At 47.1% G+C, this 23,058-nt stretch overlaps 2 long non-coding RNA genes across 8 annotated transcripts in view; one reads left to right on the top strand and one right to left on the bottom strand.

Annotated features, from left to right (window-relative positions):
• Nucleotides 1-10,349: 10,349 nt before the first annotated feature.
• LOC116623852 lies at nt 10,350-16,932 on the bottom strand. Of its 2 annotated transcripts, none has more exons than XR_004297781.1 (4): nt 16,868-16,932; nt 14,775-15,594; nt 13,453-13,503; nt 10,350-11,237 (listed from the first exon to the last, which is right to left on the bottom strand). It is a non-coding gene; the product is annotated as an uncharacterized LOC116623852 (long non-coding RNA). The 2 variants fall into 2 exon arrangements; XR_004297782.1 differs by having other exon boundaries at nt 13,491-13,503.
• The window catches only part of LOC116623851, a 66,003-nt gene continuing 59,672 nt past the window's right edge, over nt 16,728-23,058 (top strand). For 2 of the 6 annotated variants that reach the window (XR_004297779.1, XR_004297776.1), the window contains exon 1: nt 17,333-17,752. This is a non-coding gene — a long non-coding RNA (uncharacterized LOC116623851). Of the gene's footprint in view, nt 17,008-17,332; nt 17,753-23,058 lie in introns of those variants that run through there. The other 4 variants (XR_004297780.1, XR_004297777.1, XR_004297775.1 and 1 more) reach the window with 4 other exon arrangements.

Genomic DNA, 23,058 nt, shown 5'->3' with positions numbered 1-23,058 from the left:
CATCAATAAATTCTTTGAATTTGAGAGAAAAATGTACTAGTGCATGTTTTCCACATTTCTCTTCAATAGAAAAGATGGAAAGAAATAAAAAACATAAGTCATGTGTTCATTCTCAGTTCATCATAACATTTTTTATAAAAGATTTTATTTATTTGTCAGAGAGAAAGAGCACAAGCAGGGGGAGCGGCAGCCTCCCCACTGAGCAGAAAGCCCTACGTAGGACTTGATCCCAGGACCCTGGGATCATGACCTGAGCAGAAGGCAGACGCTTAACCGACTGAGCCACCCAGGGGTCCCCACCATAGCATTTCATAAACCAAAATAACCCCATACCTTGGACATTCTGCTGAATGAAGGAGTCACATTAATATAACTTAATGCACTATTTCTGGATTAAAATTAAGCCGATTAAATCATTAGGTACAAACCAGGTATTTCTCATTTCTTCTTGTAACTGCACCACTTAAAAGCATTCTCTTTTCTGGGCTTTAACCAACTTTTTTGTTATTCATTCATTCATCAATTTATTCACTATTTTATGATTTAAGGCAACATATAGAAGATGCATACAGAAAAAAAGGAAAAGTTGTTTTTTAAAAAAGTGGATTAAGCTGTTATTTTTCAAAGAAAACACAATGTCACTTTCCCTACATGAATGGTAAGCAGACAGTATTATGGAAATACAGAACTCTCACACTTTATTTATTATTTTTTTTTTAAAGATTTTTATTTATTTATTTGAGAGAGAGAGAATGAGAGACAGAGAGCATGAGAGGGAGGAGGGTCAGAGGGAGAAGCAGAATCCCTGCCGAGCAGGGAGCCCGATGCGGGACTCAATCCCAAGACTCCAGGATCATGATCTGAGCCGAAGGCAGTCGCTTAACCAACTGAGCCACCCAGGCGCCCCTATTTATTATTTTTTAAAAATAATTTTTTTTAAGATTTTACTTATTTATTTGACAGAGAGAGAGAGAGAGAGACAGCGAGAGAGGGAACACAAGGGGAGTGGGAGAGGGAGAAGCAGGCTTCCCGCAGAGCAGCAAGCGGGATTCGGGGCTTGATCCCAGGATCCTGGGATCATGACCTGAGCCGAAGGCAGATGATTAACGACTGAGCCACCCAGGCGCCCCTAAAAATAATTTTATTTATTTTTTTAAGAGAGAGACAGAGAGAGTCAGAGAGAGAAAGCAGGAGCAGGGTGAGGGGCAGAGGGAGAAGCAGACTCCCTGCTGACTCTGGGACATGACCTGAGCCGAAGGCAGACGCTTAACCGACTGAAACACCCAGGTGCCCCTTAAGTTCTAAAATTACCAACTGTAAAACGTTATTTTTGAGGCAATCAGGGAAGTCTAAACATAGGTGACTGGGCCATGATTCCAGCAGATTATTGTTGCTATTTAGGTGCTTGGATGGTACTGTGGTTATGTAGGTGAAATGTCTAAGTTTTTTGGAAATGCCATACACATAAAGATGTAGAAATAAAAAGACATATTGTCTTGAGTTTATTTCATTTTTCTAAAAGTTCTTTTTTTATTTTTTTAACTAACCTCTATACCCAACAGGAGGCTCAAACACAACCCCAGATCAAGAGTCACATGCGCGGCCTACTAAGCCAGCCAGGTGCCCTGGCATTGGGTTTCTTTTAAATTATCATAGCCATGGGGTGCCTGGGTGGCTCAGTCGGTTAAGCATCTGCCTTTGGCTCAGATCATGATCCCAGGGTCCTGCGATCAGCCCCACATAGTCATCAGTCATATTCATCAGGCTCTCTGCTGAGGAGGGAGCCTGCTTCTCTCTCTCCCACCCCCGCTCCCCCTGCTTGTGCTCCTCAGCGCGTGCTCTCTCTCTCTGTCAAATAAATAAAATCTTAAAAAAAATAAAATAAGGGCGCCTGGGTGGCTCAGTCGTTAAGCGTCTGCCTTCGGCTCAGGTCATGATCCCAGGGTCCTGGGATCGAGTCCCATATCGGGCTCCCTGCTCCGCGGGAAGCCTGCTTCTCCCTCTCCTACTCTCCCTGCTTGTGTTCCTGTTCTCACTATGTCTCTCTCTGTCACATAAATAAATAAAATCTTTAAAAAAAATAAATAAAATAAAATAAAATAAAATAAATTATCACAGCCACAAGAGAAGAATGGATGGAGGAGAGGAGGATAAAAGTAAAGAATGGAGGAACGGAGGGAGGGAGAAGAGGGGAGAAGACAACGGAGGAAAGAGAAAAGAGGAGAGGTAGGGAGAGAAGGAAGAAAGGAGGGAGAGAGAGGAGAGGGGGCAGAGGGAGGAAAAGAGGGAGAAAAGAGAGAGGGAAGGATAGAAGGAAGGAGAGAGAAAAGGAAACCATCTTTCCATACTTCATTCTGACTTCATAAGAATTCTGTGAGATGATTATCATTATTTGAGTGAGCAGTGGTAGGAATAGTGGTCGTTGCCCTATTTCCCATCGGGGAAACGGAGGCGTAGAGACAGTCAGGCTTGCCCCTGTCATGCAATGAGCAGAGAGCAGGAAAGAAGAACCAGGCTGTGCCCTGAAACCAGATGCATGTGGCCAAGTCCACAGCCCGCGTTCTACTCAATTCCCTGGTCTTTTCTTTCTTTCTTTTTTTTTTCTAAGATTTTATTTATTTATTTGACAGAGACACAGCAAGAGAGCGAACACAAGCAGGGGGAGTGGGAGAGGGAGAAGCAGGCTTCCCGCGGAACAGGGAGCGCAACGCGGGGATCGATCCCAAGTCCCTGGGATCATGACCCGAGCCGAAGGCAGACGCTTAATGACTGAGCCACCCAGGCGCCCCTCCCTGGTCTTTTCTATGATATTTCTTAAGGTGGGAGGGGGTGGTTAGGGGCACTGTCCCCCCTCTAGTTGATGAAAGGCGCCCACATTACTGCAATGCCACCACACACGGAATTTTGCGTTCCAATTCCAGGGGACTCACGACATACCTGGTGGACAGCCGTGGCCTCCAAGTGAGGACTCAGGCTCTGGACCTTGCTCCCCACGCCCACTAACTGCAACGAACGGAACCAAGAGCCGGCTGACACTCCCCCCCAGAAACTCATCCTAAAACACTGCTTTCATGAAGGCGCCACCGCCCCCAGCCCAAACCTCTTTCAGTTTCCATCATCCCAAACATACACATTCCAACGCCTTCCTTGAACTCAGCCCCCACCTAGCATTTAAACTTTATTGGCCCCTCAATACAGAGTTCTCTGCAGACTCCTCTCTAGCTTCCTCTCCAGCTCACACTCCAGAGCCCCCTGGTTGTGTCTGGGTTCCCTGAGACAAGCCTTAGACTTCCCTCCCTCCCGGGGTTGCTCACACGACCCCTTCACCTGAACTTCCACGCACAGCCTCCATAGCATGCACCCACCTCTGACTCCCTCTGAGGAGGAAGGGAAAGCCCACAACTCCCCAGAAGCCAAATCGGCTTCGACCAGGGGCTGCTAGGAACAGTCTCTTCGGAGCTTTGGACCCTGCCCCCCCCCCCAGCAAGCTGTGTCACCTGGTCAAAGTCACCGAACCTCTCCAAGCTTCCATGGCCTTGGTTAAGGAAGAAGCAAAAAACAGCCATGCCGGGCGCCTGGGTGGCTCAGTTGGTTAAGCGACTGCCTTCCGCTCAGGTCACGATCCTGGAGTCCAGGGATCAAGTCCCGCATCAGGCTCTCTGCTCAGCAGGGAGTCTACTTCTCCCTCTGACCCTCCCCCTCTCATGTGCTCTCTCTCTCTCTCTCATTCTCTCTCTCAACTAAATAAATAAAATCTTAAAAAAAAAAAAAACAAAACAGTGATGCCTCCACCGCCCTGGGTGGGTGGGTGGGGCCCGCAGCGCCCCGTCACGCACAAGGGACAGCGGTAAGGTGGATGAGCCAGGCCCTGGTGCACGGCGAGCACTCCCGGGAGGGCACCGGCCCGAGCAAGCAGAGCTCCCTTCACTCCACAGGCTCTCCCATCTGCTCAGGAGCAGGGGCGAGGCACCCTGTCCGCACCTTCGATCACAGTGAGGGCCCATGTCCAGCCCGACCCCACTCAGTCCTGACCCCTTAACTCCAGCATCGGCTCCACTTGTCTGAGCCCCCCCCCCCCCCCCCCCCCGGGCCTTACTTGCATCACTTCGAGTAAAAGTCACAGCTCGGGAGAGCAGGGAGCATCACGATCCCCATTCTGCAGAGCTGGCCTGGGAGGCACAGAGATCAGCTGATTTACCTGGGCCACAGAGCCACTGAGTGGTGCTGGGACTTCATCATTTCCAGCTTCTTTCTCTCACGTGGGCTGATCTGTCTCCCCAGACTGGGAGAACCAGGGCACGAGGATGGCTGAGTCTGGACCGGAGACCTGCCCCGCACTGCCTGGCAGAGGGCCCTGTAAACACAGCAGCCGACAAAGCTTTCCTGACCGAAGCCTGTGTAGGCACAAAGAGGCATGCAGGGGGGAGCCTGGCTGGCTCAGATGGTGGAGCGTGTGACTCTCGATCTTGGAGTCAGGGGTCCCAGCCCCACACTGGGTCTAGAGATGACTTAAAAAAAATAAGAAAACAAGAAAACAAAAAACCAAAAAAGAGGGAGAAAAGGAGAGAGAAAAGGACCCAAAGGACAGGTAGGGCTAGAGACCTTAGAGTCCCAAGACAACTTTCTGTCCCCGGGCCAGCTGTGAGTGAATAACCCTCGCCTCTCTTCCCTCATGGGCCCCTGTGAATAAAGAAACACAAAACGGACTGAAATCGGAGACGTGAGGCCGCACGGTAGGGCGCTCGGGAGCAGTGTATTTTTCTCATCTCAGTCACTCCGGCAGCACCCTGGTAGGTAGTGGCTACTGCCAGCCTCCTCTTACAGATGAGGAGACCAGGCTAACGTGAGAAGAAGCAACTCAGCAGGCCAGCCAGCCGGATGCAGGTGGCAGCCCTCTGGCTCCAGAGCCCCCTCCCGTGGATGTGGCACGTGGAACCATGATTCGGGGCTACTTTTGCCGAGGACGAGGCTCCGTTCGGTTGCTAAGGTGTGCAAAGTGTGAAGGTAGGGAAGGAAACATGCTCAGTGAATGCTAGCCCGACTGGTGCCCAGGTAGGGCGAGATCTGTCAAGGGTCACGTGAGTGGCTCAGGTAGAGCAAGCTGGACTGCTCCGCGGAGATCGGACACAGGAAAGAACACGCAGATACTGTAGGGGCTCTAACACGCACATGACGACAACCCTTGCAGGGCTCTCACGCAATAATTCACCTCAAGTCAAAGCTGTGCCTGGGGTATCTGGCCAAGGGGCTGGGGCGGGCCGGCCGCACTCACCAAGGGCCAGCCGGAGGAGGAAACATCTGGCTCAAGTCAGGAGGAGGTAGTCCCACTGTCAGCCCTTACCACCTCTGTGAAAACGAATCGGTCCACAGACCTTTCTCAGTGTCTTACCCGTCCTCTGCGAGCACGAGGCCGGGGCACCTGCCTCCGTCAGGCGCAGTCGGTGAGCTGCCTAGGACCCATGCTGCATTCAGGAGCCCGCAGAAAGGCTGTGGCTCCGGATTTCAAACGGGGCGGCTGAGCACGGCAAACATGGGCTCAGTCAGGTACTGTCCTGCACGGGACCCGTTCTCAGGAGCTATTTTCAATACTTAGGATACTAACAAGTGCCGGAGCATCTATAAAACAGTTCTGGAAGGGAAAGCCGCAGAGCCCTCAATCCGGCCCGCTCTCTTTTATTGGACAAGAAAGAAGCATGCATACCATCAGGTTGAGTTCAGTATTTGCTTAGGGTTTTCTTCTTTGGATGTAAAATTTACAGACAAAAGAATGCACAACACCTTACATTTATTGAATCGGGACAAACCATATAGCCACTCTTTATCATCGATTCCTTGCTATACCCCAAATCTCTTGGCCCTTGTCCCTTTATTGTATTCACCTGGAGAAACCGAACACCTGCTTAAACTCAACTCTCCAACCAATAAGAATGCATCCCCCGCTGCAAGAAACAAGAATAAGAAAGGAAACGAAAAAGAAAACAACAAAGAAATGAAATTTATTTATTCCTCAGCAAGGGCTCAGAAAGCCATTTCTAGGAAAACCGAGGGGAGGAGGTGGGGGGGGGTGGAGAAAGAGCGGCAGGAAAGTGGGTGATGACCCAGAGCCACAGGGTCCCACCCCAAGGGACATGCATGCTTGTATAGAGAATCTCGAGGCAGAGGCATAGACGCTGCGCCCAAAGGTGTTTCAAGATCCATGGTTGCAATGAGAGGAACAAAACTTTGAAAAAGAAAAACTGAAAAAACCCAAGCGAGCAGGAGCTCTGTCCAGTTGAAGCCGACCTGGAACGTTCTAAGCCCTGTGCAGGTTCGTAGCCCTGTACTGAGATGTGGCTTCATTCCTAAAATCCCGGAGGCACAGGGGGCGCCTGGGTGGCTCAGTCGGTTAAGCGACTGCCTTCAGCTCAGGTCATGATCCCAGCGTCCTGGGATCGAGCCCGCATCGGGCTCTCCGCTCAGCGGGAAGCCTGCTTCTCCCTCTCCCACTTGTGTGTTCCCTCTCTCGCTGTCTCTCTCTCTCTCTCTCTCTCTGCGTCTGTCAATTAAAGAAAGAAAGAAAATCTTAAAAAAAAAAATCCGTAAAATCCCGGAGGCACAGGACACTCTCAAGGGGCAAGCGTGGTTTTATTTGCAGAGTGCATCTGAGCAACAGGCGCGCTCAGAAGACCCCAGCCCAAGCTCCTGTTCCCGGGGACCCAGGGGTCTGGGGGTCTGGCGGGCTCTGACGTGAGCCGCCTCCCGGAAAAACCTCAGACGGCCACGTCGGGGTCCATCACTTTGCTTGCGTTACTATTCCCTGCCTAGCCGCGGCGGCTGGATTCGCAGGGCTGGCCCAAGAGACCTTCTCCCAACACTCGGGCAGGGTCTCCAGAGCTAGGGTGACGTCTGTGTCTTACCCTACCCACACGGGCTTGCGCCATACAGCACAGCGCCTTCCTGTGCGGGAGACAGGCCACCAGTTCGGGGCGTGCGAGCCCAGCTCCGACTTGAAGACTCAACCTCTCTAGCTAGGCATTGCCGGCTCCGATGCCTTCGGGCAAGAGCGCCCTACCTGAGCTCCCCTTGCAAGTGCACCCGCCTGGTTGGTGGCCAAGCCCAGGCCGCATGCGCACCTCCGCGAGCCCAACCCCCACCAGCGGGTGGTATATATAAAGGGGGCGTCTACCCAGACACTCGGGAACGTGACAACGCCAGGACCGCTTCGCGGGAGCCCGTCGGCAGGCCACCCCTCTCTGCGGCGTCACCCATGGATCCAGAAGGATCCGACGGGGCATCTACAGAAGACAGCACCAGGGATATGGAGCCTCCCAGCCCAGGCCACGACGATGACACCGGCTTCCTCAGCGTGGAAGTCGACGACGACCGGGAAGGGCCGCGGGGTCGGTGACCGTTGGGACCGGCGCCTGTAGCAAGCCCCAGAAACCAACGTTCCCTGGGCGAGGGGGGCGGTCCCGACACCCCGCAGATGCTGCCCCTCGCGCCCTCCTTCCCACAGCCTGGGCTCTGATGCCCTCATCTTTCTGTCTGGATCTCCTCCTTTGCAGAAACCCAGCCTGCGGCGATGTCGCTTACCGCGGACACGGGAGACACGGGAGACAGCGGAGACGGAGCGGCGGCGGAAGCGGGGGCCGAGGTCGGGGCCGAGGTCGCACCCGAGCAGGACCCTGCAGCCGCTGAAGTCGAGGAGGAAGCGGACAGCGAAGCCGTCAGCGACGGTGATGGCGTCGGCAACGGCGATGGCGTCGGCGAGGAGGCGGACGGCGACGTCGCCGCAGAATTTCCACCGCCTGGGCCAGGGCAGCCGGGGCCGGAGGGGCCGCGGGGCCAGCCTCAGCAGGAGCGGCCGCCGCCCCAGGCCCGGCGCTTCACGTTCAGCCGGCTGCAGGTGCGCGAGCTGGAGAGCTTGTTCCAGCGCACCCAGTATCCCAGCGCGATCATGCGGTAAGCGGGCTGCGGCGCTGGGCGCGGGCTCCCGCCTTCGCGGGCGGCGGGCGGCGGGTTGGGCGGGCTGTGGCGCTGGGCGCGGGCTCCCGCCTTCGCGGGCGGCGCTCTGGGCGGGCTGCGGCCCTGGGCGCGGGCTCCCGGCTTCGCGGGCGGCAGGCGGCGGGCTGCGGCGCTGGGCGCGGGCTCCCGGCTTCGCGGGCTGGGCGGGCTGCGGCGCTGGGCGCGGGCTCCCGGCTTCGCGGGCGGCGGGCGGCGGGCTGGGCGGGTTCGCAGCGTCTCTGTCCTCGCGGCTGACCGAACACCGCGCGGCCTCGAGGCTGCCGGGCCCGCCGAGCACTGGCGCTTGGGCGGGAGCTGAGCGCTCGCTCTGCGGGTGGGGCGGCGAAGGCGGACGCTCGCTCGGGCGGGTTTGATCGCGGCGAGCCGGGAAAGAGTCCGCCGCCCTTCACAGAAAAAAGTCCTACTGGCAGCAGGGTGGGCGGGGACGAGGGCGACAAGTCTGAGACGCGGGAGCAAGCGGCTTAGGATCCTACCTTTGTTTAAAATCGTGATAAGTCTGCTCGTCGTGAGTTATTTCTGCACTCAGTTTTTAAAAATGATTCATTTTCAGTAATCTCTACACCACCGTGGGGCCCCTGCACCCATTTTTACATTTTTAAGTACTGCACTTGAAAACTATCTGGATTAGTGAATATTCTGCATTCCCTTCGATTTTGCTAGAGGTCTTGAAAAAACTCAAAGTTAAAAAAAGAAGAAGAAAAGAAAAGGGGCGCCTGGCTGACTCAGTCGGTAGAGCCTGTGACTCTTGATTTTGGGGTCTTAAGTTCGAGCCCCACGCCGGTTGTAGAGATTATTTAAAAATAAAATCTGAAAACAAAGTACAATTAAATCTTGCTTGAGGGAAAGCTGCCCTGCGAAGGAGAGCTCAAGCTACATGGTACAGGACAGTGTTGGGGGCGGCGAGGCGTCTGCGGCTGTGGGCGGGGGGAGGGGAGGAGGAAGTCAGTGATACCAAAACTTTAAAACAAGCACAACCAAAGAATGAACAGCAGTTTGTGCCATCCCTTAGCACCTATGGGAATGTACTCTAACTTGGTCATCACTGACAGAGAGGGAGAGAGAGAGAGAGAGAGAGAGAGAGAGAGATGGGGGGAGAGTCAGAGAGAGTGAGAGAGATGGATGGACAGCACCTTATTGGAGGGCTCTAATTTAATCCATAAAATGGGTTAAGAGCAATGATCGAAAGTCGGCAGAGATAGATCCTCAGAGATATTTCTTCATTTTGAAGTTGGTAACACTAAAAGAAACTGAATTAGACTGTCGTGTGTTCTCGGGGACTGTGCCTCCTTTACCCCAGAGACTTGGCTTTCCTTCAGTTCTTGGTCCACTGCATCTCACTGTAAATCCTGAAATGGTGTGACTTTTCCTAAGTGTAGAGATTGGTTCCTAAAATGTCACTGACATCTCCCTGAAAAAAGTGTTAAAAAGAGGAAGGAAAAATCCTCTATTTTAATTCACCCCCAACTCCAAATACTGATTTTTCTCGCCTCAGCCAGGAGCTTGCAAGATTCATGGGTGTGCCTGAAGCCAGAGTGCAGGTCAGTAAACCTGAAAAAAACCATTTGGCTGGGAGCCGGTCTAAAACCGGCTTCAGGACTTGGACACCTTTGTCCTAGACCTGCTCACCGTCCTGGGTTTTTGTGGCCTTTGCTAGCTTTGGGAAATAAGGGTTGAACTTTTGGGTCTTGGTGGGGGGACAATGGGATAAATAAAGCCCAGGTTTGGGAAATTGCCCATTTCCAGAGGGAACATGATTTCCTAAAGGAATGAAAAAATTCGTATCGTATAGTATCCCTTCTATAAAATATCCATACATGTCTGTATAAACTGTACCTATATATATACTTTTAGATGTCACGGAATTAGACATAGAATACACATATTTATATAGATTTTTAAATAGAGCATAAATAGAAATATAATCATAACTATAGATCACATATATAGTATACGTATTATTTTTATACGTAATATATACCTATACACTAACAGATACATGTATGTACATATAACATCATAATTATGGATCACATATATAGTATACGTACTATTTTTATATGTAATATATACCTATATACTAACAGATACATGTATGTACATATAACATCATAATTATGGATCACATATACAGTATACGTACTATTTTTATATGTAATATATACTAACATATATGTGTATTATATAATATCAATATGTGATCTAGAAGTACATGGAATGTAGTAAATATGAATATAAATTATATAATATATAAAATACATTTAATTCATAGAATATATGCTTATATATTCATCTAATACAGAATATATAGTTGATAGGTTAAATGTATATGTAATAAATATGCAGTATATCAGAAGTATATTCTTTTTTAAGTATATTCTATAACAGATAAATACCATATATATCGATGTGACGTAATTGTTATTGCTAATAGAAAATATATTTCTATAATGCACATAGAATTAATCAATTATTATCTACGATGCTATTAATATAGTCCTATGTAACATATAATTACCATATACTATAGCCAATAGATTAGTATAGTCCTATGCAATATAGAATTACCATATACTATAGCCAATATAGTCCTATGTAATATATAATTACCATATACTATAGCCAATAGAGCTAGTGAGATAGCAATATCATTATATAGTAGTAATGTTTCTCTACAATAGAATCATCATGCATTATTTAATTATTATACTATAAGGGTATAATTATGTAATTCCTATGTATTCATGTATAATCACTCATATGTGACTTGTATATACACAAGTATATATGATATATGATACATTTATATATAACCCATCTTATAACAATATATACAGAAACATAAATATTTTATATAAACATAAAGAAATGAACACCCACAAGCACACATACTCAACAGACAGCTCAACTCCTAAAGGGTTATCACACAGGCAACACTTCACTGTCGGGTCACGTTTGGATGGAGTCTGAAGTGGAAATCGTTCAAATCGTTCAACTCGCCAAGGAGTTGAATTACACTGATTTACTGAAGACGAGCATAAGCTCTTTGCCTAAGGAGTGAATTTACAAATATTTTGGCATAGGCTTGAGGGAAGATTTCACACACATGACACAGCAGATAAGCAACTACCTTATGTCCAGTGAAGCTGAGACTTACAGGGAGGGTAGAGCTTCAAGTACAACAGCCTGGGCCTCCTGCTCTTGGTATTTCCTCTTAACATAGGATTTTTTTCACTCTAGGATTCAGACGAAAACAATTTTACTTTGTCATTATAAAATTACTTTTAATTTATTTTAAAAGTTCAAAAGTTTATTTTTACCCTTACTGCTTTTAGTGCAAGTGCCTAGGCCTCTTGTTGGGTTGGGTTTTTTTTTTTTTTTTTAATGTATATGATTTCTTTCTTTTTTTAAGATTTTATTTATTTGAGAGAGAGAGTGAGCGCGCGAGAGAGCAAACACAATCGGGGAGCGGCAGAGGGAGAAGCAGACTCCCCACTGAGCAGGGAGCCTGACATGGGGCTGGATCCTGGGACTCTAGGATCTTGACCGGAGTCAAGGCAGACGCTTAACCAACTGAGCCACTCAGGCGCCCTAATATATATGATTTCTTGCTCTAGGATTCAGGCGAAGGCAATTTTACTTTTTAATTTAAAAAAATATTTTATTTTATTTAAAAGATTTTAAATTTCATTAATTTACTTTTAGACCTGTTGCTTTTAAGTATTTGGTAAACAGGTGTGGAGAGTGGCAGGCCTACATCTTCATTTTCTGGAACTCCTTGATAGTCAGCCTGAAAACCTTGTTGAACAGTAGACCGTGCATTACGGTGGAGATGGGCGGGGGGGAGGTGCCACCTTTGAAATCTGTCTACAGGAGAAAAGAAACGAAAACAACAATTTCAAACAAGGTTCCACCAAGCTAACAAAGGTGGAGGCCGATCCAACCGGGTGGCCGCCATCCCAGCACAGGTGGAAGCCTAAGGCCAGAAAGATGCCTTGGGGATATGACTCACATTCCAATCTCTGAACCAACCAAACGCATTAGTGAATATTCCTGTGAGGACTGTCTGACACCTGAGATTTTGATCTTCCTCTTGTGGTCCTTTGATGAAGAGATTGTGTGGAATTTGTCACTAGTGGGCACTGGCGCTTAGTTCAGGCTGGATTCTGACGTGTGCTAATTGGAAAGACTTTTTCTTTTCTTTTTTTTTTAAGGATTTTATTTATTTATTCATAAGAGACAGAGAGAGAGAGGGAGAGGGAGAAGCAGGCTCCCCGCTGAGCAGGGAGCCCGATGCGGGACTCGATCCCAGGAGCCTGGGATCATGACCTGAGCCAAAGGCAGGCGCTTAACCATCTGAGCCACCCAGGCGTCCAAGGAAAGACTTTTTCATTGGCCCAGTCAGTGATGGCTAATTGGTGGGTCAATGGCTCAAGGGGTGATTGAGACCACAGACAGCCTAAGTGGAATGAAAGGATAATTTGGCGGGGGCGGGGAAGAGAAATAAGAGGGAAAGAGAGAAAAGGAAAACTCAGGGTGGGTTTATTAGCTTCGCTGCATGCACGGAGGGTAATTTGTGAAAGAAAGGGGCTGCAGAAGAGAGGTGGGGAGGCCAGAGAGGCAGCCTACAAAGCAGGCCCCCGAGACCAGGGGCTGGGCTCGCAGCCAGGGGTGCCCAGACCTGGGGAGGCCCAGGCCTCTCTGCTTTGTGGAGCAGGCCAGGCAAGCTCAGAGGAACAGATACCCTTAAGTTTGGGTGAGTTGATGTTCCCCTCCTTGGGCTTGCATTATGCTCTCTCAGTCGGGCTCTGAAGGGAGAAGGAGCCACAAGACACGAACGAGGAAAAACACATAACGTTCTCATTTGTTTCCAAACTCTACAGCACTTTGAATTTTCTTTTCTTTTTTTTAAGACTTTATTTATTTATTTGATAGAGAGAGAGAGAGAGCACAAGCAGGGAGAGCAGTAGGCCCAGGGAGAGGGAGAAGCAGGCCTCCCGCTGAGCGGGAAGCCCGATGCGGGGCTCGATCCCAGTACCCTGGGATCGTGACCTGAGCTGAAGGCAGACGCTTAAGCCACTGAGCCACCCAGGCGCCCCAGCACTTTCAATTTTCAAAGAAGTTTTTCCCAGTTTTATTAAGACATAAGTTACATAGGGGCGCCTGGGTGGCTCAGTTGGTTAAGCGACTGCCTTCGGCTCAGGTCATGATCCTGGAGTCCCGGGATCGAGTCCCACATCGGGCTCCCTGCTCGGCAGGGAGTCTGCTTCTCCCTCTGACCCTCCTCCCTCTCATGCTCTCTGTCTCTCATTCTCTCTCTCGCAAATAAATAAAATCTTAAAAAAAAAAAAAAAAAGAAAGAAATATAAGTTAAAAAAAAAAAAAAAAAAGACATAAGTTACATAGAGTCCTGGATCAATTTAAGGTGTACAGCATAATGATCTGACTTACATCTGTTGTGAAATGTTTACCACAGTAAGTTTAGTTACCATCCATCATGTCCTAGAGAGACAGAGAAGAAAGGAAAAAGACAAAAAGAAAAATAAACAGTTTGTTCTTTGTGATTAGAAGTCTTAAAATTGAATCTCTTAACTGGCATAGATACCATAAGGTAGTGTTAAGTATAGTCCTTAGGCTACATTAGAGTCCTGGTACTTACTTATCTTAAAACTGGAAGTTTTTACCTTTTGACCACCTTCAGGCAGTTCCTCCAGCCAACCTCTCTAAAAGTGGTCACAAATCTGATCTCTTTTTCCATGAGTTTGTTGGGTTTTTTCAGATTCCCCATATAACTGAGATCATAAAGTGTTTGTGTGAAGAAGAGTTTAATGGATGTGCCCCCAAGTGCAGTAAGAGCTGTTTTGTGAATCCGGTATTAGAAATACGGAAGGACTATCAGAGTATACCTCAGCTAGGCTACCTGGCATTTATGTAGATTTGGCCTCCGGTAAACTTGGATCCCCCCAAAATGAGGTCCACGGCACTGGTGTTTTTAGACAGCATATTCATGCAGCAGAAAGACCAAATACTAGGATGGCAGAGGGAAAATGAAGCAACAGAGAGAGTAGAGGCCCCCTTTGTGTCAAGTGACATTTGCAAACCGGGAATGTCTACAGGTACTAAATACAAAGAAATTCCACTACCTAGGATGCGGAGAGGACAGTGGAGCCCAAAGCACAGGTTTTATCTGTAGGGTTCATAGTTGGCAGATACTAGGGAGGAGCCATTTTGTGACTCCTCACCCACATGGTGGTTGACTATCTTCCTACCATGTCAGTTTCACCTTCTTGCCTTAAGAATACTGTATGATTGCACTTATATGTGGACTGTCTCTCTTTTTTTTTAAGATTTTATTTATTTATTTGACAGAGAGAGAGAGAGAGAGAGAGATCACAAGTAGGCAGAGAGGCAGGCAGAGGGAGAAGCAGGCTCCCCGCTGAGCACAGAGCCCGATGCGGGGCTCGATCCCAGGACCCTGGGATCATGACCTGAGCTGAAGGCAGATGCTTAACCATCTGAGCCACCCAGGCGTCCCTTCTATGCGGACTCTTAAAAACAAACTAATGGACAAACAGAGCCAATACAGACTCATTTACAGAGGACAAAATGGAGGTTGCCAGAGGGGAGGGGGTGGGGGCATGGGAAAAATAAGTGAAGGGGATTAGGAGGTACCAACTTCAGTTGAAAAATAAATCCGGTGCGGGGATGAAAAGGACAGCGTAAGGAATATAGTCGATAATATTGTAATCGTTTTGTATGGTGACTACACTTACCGTGGCGAGCATTTTGCAGAGAAGCGTCGAATCACTATGTTGTACACCTGAGGCGAATACAGTATTGTATGTCAACTGTAGTTCAGTGAACAACAGAAAAGAGGATAAGGGATGGGATGGGGCTCTCCTGGTTGAGTAGAGGGGCCTCGGGGGCCCTGCCCCGCTGGGCAGCAGGGGTCCTGTCCAGGGTGCTGGAACCGTAGCCAGAGCGGAGGGAGCTGACCGGGGGCTGAGCCCAGGAAAGCCTGGAGGGTGGTGCAGGCTGGAGCCTGCTGAATCCACCACCACGGTGACGGCGGTGAGCCTCTTTGCTCCCGATCTGTTGGCTGGACAAGGATTTTACGAACTTAGTAAATCTGGTCCTAGTTCGTGTAAACATGCATTGTCCCCAGCGTCTGTAATATTCAGGTAGTGTCCAGCGCTTCAGCTTCCTCCTGTCCCAGCAGGACCAGCCACAGGTTCCTGGGCCCTCCATGCCCAAGCCTCGCTCACAATAGCATCTTTTTCACTCTGAAGCGGTTTCAGAAGATGAGCGACCCTTCAGTCATCCTGATAGGAATGCTGCTGTTGTTGAAAGATCCGGCACGTTCCTATGGATGACGTACTTACTCTTTGTTCAAGATGGGCTTTTCAAAATGGGGTTTGTTCCCCTCGGCAGGACTCTTGGAAGATGCTGAGCTTCCCCCATAAGCAGGGTGACACCTGCCTAGTGACTAGGGGCCAGTGGCAGCTGGACAGCTGCTGGTCAGCTGTGAGGACACAGACATCCCAGGTGTAACAGTCACGGCAGGGACAGAGCGCCGTTCCTCAGCTACACCTGCTGCTGAGAACGGGGAAAAGTAATAGGCAAGGTGGGAGGACAGAGTCAAAGCAGAGAGCCGAGCCAGAGCCTGGCACAGCCTGGCACAGCGTGGGTGCCCTCTCGGGGTGAGCTGCAGGGGGGCCCGTGGCCCTGGCTTCCCTAAGCGATTTTAGCAAGAAGGAAATAGCTCCCCTGATGCAATTTCAAACCTTAAGGGCATAGAGAGTAAGTAGCCTGCTTGTTTTTTCATGTATGACATCCAGTGCTCAACATACTAAAACGATCCCTTTTTCTCTCTGATTGAAGGTTTGGTTTAAGAATAGGAGGGCCACGTGGAGGAGACATCAGAGGGCACTGAGGTTCAGAAACATGCCCCCCATGGCCATGGCCCGCCCCGGGGCCATGGCCCCCCCCCGGGCCATGCCCCCCCCCGGGGCCATGCCTCCCCCCGTGGCCATGCCCCCCCCCCGTGGCCATGGTCCCCCCCGTGGCCATGGTCCCCCCCGTCATCGTTAACTTGGGTGGACCCTGCCATGCCTTCATTCAGGAGCCGAATCGCCTACGCGTTCTCCCCGAGCCGCTGCTGCTGGGACCACCTCAGATGCCCATGCCGCTCTTTCCTGCTGTCTTCTTGCCTCCTCCGCCCTGCTTTCCTCCACCCTTCGCTCCCTGCGGCTGCCCTGCTGTGGTCGCGCCCGGGTTCCCACCGCCCATGTTTTTCTTCTAAGCCGTTTTCCCACAGAATGGCCTCCGGGACGGTTTTTTCCCACGGTGCTTTTGAGCCCAGCTCCATTCTGTGTAGCTCGCCGCCAAGAGCAGTTCACTCAATGTATGCAAGAGAAGTGCAAATTCACGGACCCTTATTTTGGAGCACTTGTTGTCCTTTCAATAAAGGTATCAATTCACGGTCGGCGTATTTGTTTTGCGCGTGGTACGGGGTCAGTGCAAGTGATGGACGGCGCCGTTCCTCCAGAAAGGCAAGGAGGCCTGCTGCTTTCATGCAGCCGCGTCCCTGAGCCACCATCAGGAGGCCACGGCCCTCTCTGAAGTTCCCCAAGTGCCCACGGCCGGCTTCCAAAGACCCACCGTGCCCTGCAGCACCCCATCTTCCCCCGCACTCCCCCCTGCCCCCACCCCGTGCCCCAGCGGGACCGCGCCGCCGTGCAAGACCGGGTGGCGTCAGCCTCCAGGGAGAGAACGGTGTGCTTGCAGGCGGGGCTGAGCCGCAGCCGCGGGGAGGAGCTGAGGCCCACCCGGGGACTGGAGGGGACACATCTAAGGGACTACTCACGGGGCTCCCGGAGAAGCGGCAGCCGGGCGTGCAGCTAGCTGCTGGTGCTCCGCAAGTTGTGTCCGGTGCCGGCCCTTTGGGCGGAGGAGACGCGGCGACGGCATTCCGGCCGGAGGGTCCTGCGTCCTGCGTCCGCCAAGGTACCACGAGATGGGACCCCCCCCTTCAAGGCCGGCGCTGGGCTCTCGGTCCTCCCTTTCCCCCACGCCCCAGAGGCCGAGGGCCCAGCATCGCTCGGTCGCCGGCTCCCAGCTGCCCGGCACCTTTCGGCGAGACCGTGCCGGTGGCCCGCGGTCCTTGCGTGCAGTCGTTCCAAGTCGGCGGCTGAGAGAGGACGTGGGTTTTTGTCCACTGGGACTCGGGGAGAGAGAGGGGCTCCTGCGGAACCGAGGCTGTGTACCTGTTGCCCGATCGGCTTATTTACACTGGCACACACCACTCTTCTTGTTGCCAGGACGACCCCAGCCCTGGGGACGAGTTTTGCCGGTGCACCCAAAATGTCTCCCCCGGTCCCCCCGGTTTGGGTTGTGGCGCCGCAGCGGGGTCTGTGAGCCCAGGCGTCGGCGACCTCCCGGATCCGAGATCGGGTGGCCCCCTCGTGTGCTAGCAGTGGTTCCGGGGTGCCGCCTCGGGATGGGGGAAGCATAGCGTTTCTTCGCAGCTCCCCCAGCCCCGCGAAGCTGCCGGCTTTCTGCGTCGCCGCCGCTGTGACTCACCTCCTTCCTCCCCGCAGAGACCTGGGTGGCCTCAGCCCTTAGCTGTGGGCCCTCGACCCCATCCTGCATCTCCCTCTCAAGGTGTGTTCTCAGGAGCTGTCCGGACACCATCTTCGCGTCTGATTCCAGGACGTTTGCTTGTAAATAGCAATTTTTGAAACCACCTCTGGTATGTATCTTGAGTGATATCGTGCTATTTCTCTTATTTGTGTAATTTAACAGTGTCAGACGCTAGAGGGATACTGGGTTTTTTTAATTTTATCATTTTATTTTATATTTCATTTTACTGTTTATTTTGGTTTTTGTTTATTTTCTTTCGTTTTATATTGTATTTTTCCCTTATTCATTTTTTAGTTGTATATTTTATTTTACAGTGTATTTTATATTGTCTTATTTTATCATTGTTTTTAAGTTATTATTTTATTTTAATTTTCGTGTGTATATTTTTTGGTTTTCACGTAAAAAAAATTAATAGAAATGTACTTTACCTAAAATATTATCGTAATTTCAAATGTACGGCGTAGTGATTCGACAATTATATATATTTGGAATTGCTCACCATGGAACTGTAGTTAACCATCTGTCACCATAGAAAGTTATTATTACATCATTGATTATATTCCCTATGGTATACTTTTCATTGCGGAGACGTATTTATTTTCTGACTGCAATTTCGCACGTCTTAATTGCCTTCAGCTATTTTGCCCATCCCCCACCTCCTCCTTTCGGGCAACCTCGTTTGTTCTCTACATTTTTTGATTCTGTTTCTGTTTTGTTTGTTGATTTGATTTTTAGATTCCACTTATTAGCGAAATAATATGATATTTGTGTTTCTCTGACATTTCTTGTAGCATAATACCATCTGGGTCCATTCACATTAGCACCAATTCTAAGATTTCAGTCTTCAGTATGGCTGAGTAAATATTCTATTGTGCATATATACCACATCTGTTTTATCCAGTCATCCATGGATGGACGCATAAATTGATTCCGTATCTTTGCTATTGTATACAATGCTGGAATAAACATTAGGATGAATATGTTTTTTCATATTAGTGTTTTTGTTTTTGTTTGAGTAAATACCCAGAATTACTGTATTGTATGATACCTGTATTTTTAGTTTTTTGAGGGATGTCCACACTTGTTTCTCATAGCGGCTGCATCAATTTACCTTCCCACCAACATTCAGAAGCGTTCCCTTTTCTACACATCCTGTGCAATACTTATTTTTTCTCTTTTCGACCCTGGGCATTCTGACTGGTGTTACGTGATATCGGGGTTTTGATTTGCATTTCCCTGGTATTTAGTGATGTTGAGCATCTTTTATGTGTTCATTGGCCATATGTAATTTTTTTTTAAAGAAAAATGTCTATTTAAGTACTCTGCCCTGTTTTGATTTGATTTTTGTTTTGGTGTTGAGTTGTATGCGTTGATTATAAATTTTGAATATTAACCTCTTATCAGATATATGATTTACAATTTTTTTCTCTATTCTGGAGGTTGCCTTTTTGTTTTTTTGATCATTTCCATTGCTGTGCAAAAGCTTTTTAGTTTGATGTAGTCCCATTTAATTATTTTTGCTTTTATTTCCCGTGACTGAGGAGACATATCCAGAAAAATATTGTTTTGGCTGATGTCTGTAAATTTTCTGTCTGTGTTTTCTTTTAGGAGCTTTATGGTTTCAGATCTTATATTTTGGTCTTTATTTTGTTATTTTATTTTATTTTATTTTATTATTATTATTATTATTTTTTAAGTAGGCTCCATGCCCAGCCTAGAGCCGAACATGGGGCTTGAACTAATGACACTGAGATCAAGACCTGAGCTCAGATCAAGAGTCAGATGCTTAACCGTTTGAAGCACCCAGGTGCCTCTTACATTTTGGTCTTTTGTTTATTTTCAGTTTATTTCCGTGTATTGTGCAAGTAAGTGGTCCAGTTTCATTCTTTTGCATGTAGCTGTTCATTTTCCCAGCACCATTTATTGATGATTCTGTTTTTTTCCCCATTGTATATTCTTGTCCCCTTTGTTATAGATTAATTGATCATATAAGCTTGGTTTTATTTCTGGGCTTTTTTTTTTTTAAGATTTTATTTATTTACTTGAGAGAGCAAGAGCGCACATGTGCACATGCGAGAGAGCATGAGCAGGGGAGAGGGGCAGAGGGAGAGGGAGAAGCAGACTCCCCACTGAGCAGGCAGTCTGTCGTGGGGCTCGATCCCAGAACTCTGGGATCACGACCTGAGCCAAAGGCAGCCGCTTAACCGACTGAGGCACCCAGGCGCCCCTGGGCTGTTACATTCTATTGATCCATGTACCTGTGTTTTTGCCCGTAGTACCATTCTGCTTTGATTACTATTGCTTTGTAGTATAGTTTGAAATCTGGTAGTGTGATACCTCCAGATTTGGTCTTAAGGTTGCTTTGACTATTCTGGTTCTTTTGTGGTTCCAAGGAATTTTTAGGTTTATTTGTTCTAATTCTGTGAATCCATTTACAATGACATGGATGGAGCTAGGGAGTATAATGCTATACACTCATATGTGGAATTTAAGAAGCAAAACAAATGAGCAAAGAAAAAAAGAGAGAGAGAGAGAGAGAGACAAACCAAGAAACAGACTCTTAAGTATAAAGAACAAACTGATGGTTACCAGAGGGTAGGTGGGTGGAGGGATGGGTGAAATAGGTGATGGGGATTAAGGGGTGCATTTGTCTTGATGAGCACTGGGTGATGTATGGAATTGTTGAGTTACTATATCGTACCCCTGAAACTAATATAACACTGTATGTTAACTATACAGGAATTAAAATAAAGCTTATCAGAAAAACAACAAAAAAACCCCAGTATAGGTATTTTCATATGGATGGCATTAAACCTGTGGGTTGCTTTGTGTATTATAGACATTTTAACAATATTCATTCTTCTAATCTATGATCATAGTATATATATATCTTTATATATGTATATATCTTTATATATGTATATATCTTTATATATATATATATCTTTCTATTTATGTTTCATCTTCGATTTCTTTTTTCATTAAAAATTTTTTTTTTAGGGGCGCCTGGGTGGCTCAGTCGTTAAGCGTCTGCCTTCAGCTCAGGTCATGATCTCAGGATCCTGGGATCGAGCCCCGCATCGGGCTCCCTGCTCGGCGGGAAGCCTGCTTCTCCCTCTCCTACTCCCCCTGTTTGTGTTCCCTCTATCGCTGTGTCTCTCTCTGTCAAATAAATAAAACTTTAAAAAAAAAAAAATTTTTTTTTTTTACATTTTGCTTAGTTTGAAATAGTTGACATATAATGTTACTAGTTTCACATATACAATTTAGTGATTGGAGAATTCTCTACATAATGCATTATGCAACGTTCATCATACGTGTGGTTACCATCTGTCACCATACAACATTATAATATTATTGACTATATTTTCTATGTTATACCTTTCACCTCTGCTACATTTATTTTATTTTATTTATTTTTTTTAGGATTTATTTATTTGAGACAGTGAGAGTGGGGGGGGGAGGGGCAGAGGGAGAGAATCTTTAAGCAGACTCCCTGCTGAGTGTAGAGCCCATTGTGGGGTTCAGGGCTCGATCTCACAACCCATGACTGGAGCCAAAACCCAAGAGTCCGGCTCTTAACCCACTGAGCTACCCAGGCACGCTTGTGACATTTATTTTATAAGTGGTGGTTTGTTACTCTTAATTCCCTTCACCTATTTTGCCTATTCCATCCCTTACCCCCTTTCCTCTGGCAACCACCAGTTTGTTCTCTGTGTTTATGAGACTGTTTCTGTTTTTTTTTTTTGTTTATGAATTTGTTTTGTTTTTTAGAATCCACATACAGGTGAAATCATATGGTATTTGTCTTTCTCCATCTGATTTATCTTATGCAGCATAATACCCTCTAGGTCGATCCATGTTTTTGTGAATGGGATGATTTCATTCTTTTTTATGGCTGAGTAATATTCCATTGCATGTATATTTCACATCTTTTTAATTCATCTATCAATGGACACAGGTTGCTTCGATGTCTAGGCTTTGTAAATAATCTTGCAATAAACATAGGGGTGCATATATCTTCTTGAATTAGTGTTTTTGCATTCTTTGCATATATACCCAGTAATGGAATTACTTGATCATATGTATTTTCTATATTTAATTTTTCGAGGAGCTTTCATAGTGTTTTCCGCAGTGGTTGCACCAATTTCCATTTCCACAAACAGTGCACATGGATTTCCTTTTCTCTACATCCTCACCAACAGTTATTTCTTGACTTTGATTTTAGCCATTCTGACTCGTGTGAGGTGATATCTCATGTTGTTTTGATTTCCATTTCCCTGATAACTAGTGATATTAAGCATCTTTTAATGTGTATTGACCATCTATATGTGTTTTTTGGACAAATGTGCTATTTTGATTTGTATAACATTGTAATATAATTTGAAATCTGGGATTGTGATATTTCCAGCTTTGTTCTTCTTTCTCAGGATCGCTTTGTCTATTCAGGGTCTTTCGTGGTTCCATACAAATTTTCGGATCATTTGTTCTAATTCTGTGAAAAATACTGTTGGTATTTTGATAGGCATTGCATTGAATTTGTAGATTGGTTTGGGTAGTGTGGACATTTTAACAATATTAATTCTTCTAACAATGAGGAGGGTATACCTTACCATTTACTTATGTTCTGTTCCATTTTTTATCAGTCATTTATTGTTTTCAGATACAGGTCTTTCAACTTGGTTAAATTTATTCCTAAACAGTTTTTTTCCAGTGCAATTGTAAATGGGATTGTTTTCCTAATTTTCTTTCTGATATTTTGTCATTATTGTGTAGAAACACAACAGATTTCTGTAATTGCTTTTATATCTTACATGTTTACTGAATTTATTAATTCTAGTAGTTTTTTTGGTGGTCTTTAGGGTTTTTTATATACAGTATACTATATAGTATATACTATTATGTCGTCTGCAAATAGTGACAGTTTTACTTCTTCCTTACCAATTTGGATGCCATTTATGTATTCTTCTTGTCTGATTTCTGTGGTTAGTACTTCCAGTACTGTACTGAAATAAAAGAACCCTTGCCTTCCTGATCTTAGAAGAAAACCTCTCACCTTTTTAACATTGAGTACGATGTTTGTTGTTTTTCATGTATGGCCTTTGTTGTGTTGAAGTATGTTCCTTCTATATCTACTTTGTTGAGAGTGCTTCTCATGAATGGATGCCGAATTTTGTGAAATGTTTTTTCTGCATCTGTTGAGATGATCACACGATTTTTATCTTTCATTACTTAATGTGGTGTATCTCAATGATTGATTTGGAGATACTGAATCATCCTTGCATCCCTGGAGTAAATACCACTGGATCATGATGAATGGTCTTTTTAATGTACTGTTGAATTCATTTTGCAGATATTTTGTTGAGGATTTTTTTTAAAGATTTTATTTATTTATTTGACAGAGAGAGACACAGA

The sequence above is a fragment of the Phoca vitulina genome, unplaced genomic scaffold (genome assembly GCF_004348235.1).
Source record: "Phoca vitulina isolate PV1807 unplaced genomic scaffold, GSC_HSeal_1.0 scaffold62, whole genome shotgun sequence".
Lineage (NCBI taxonomy): Eukaryota > Metazoa > Chordata > Mammalia > Carnivora > Phocidae > Phoca > Phoca vitulina.
This window is presented reverse-complemented; position numbering and strand designations above follow the sequence as displayed.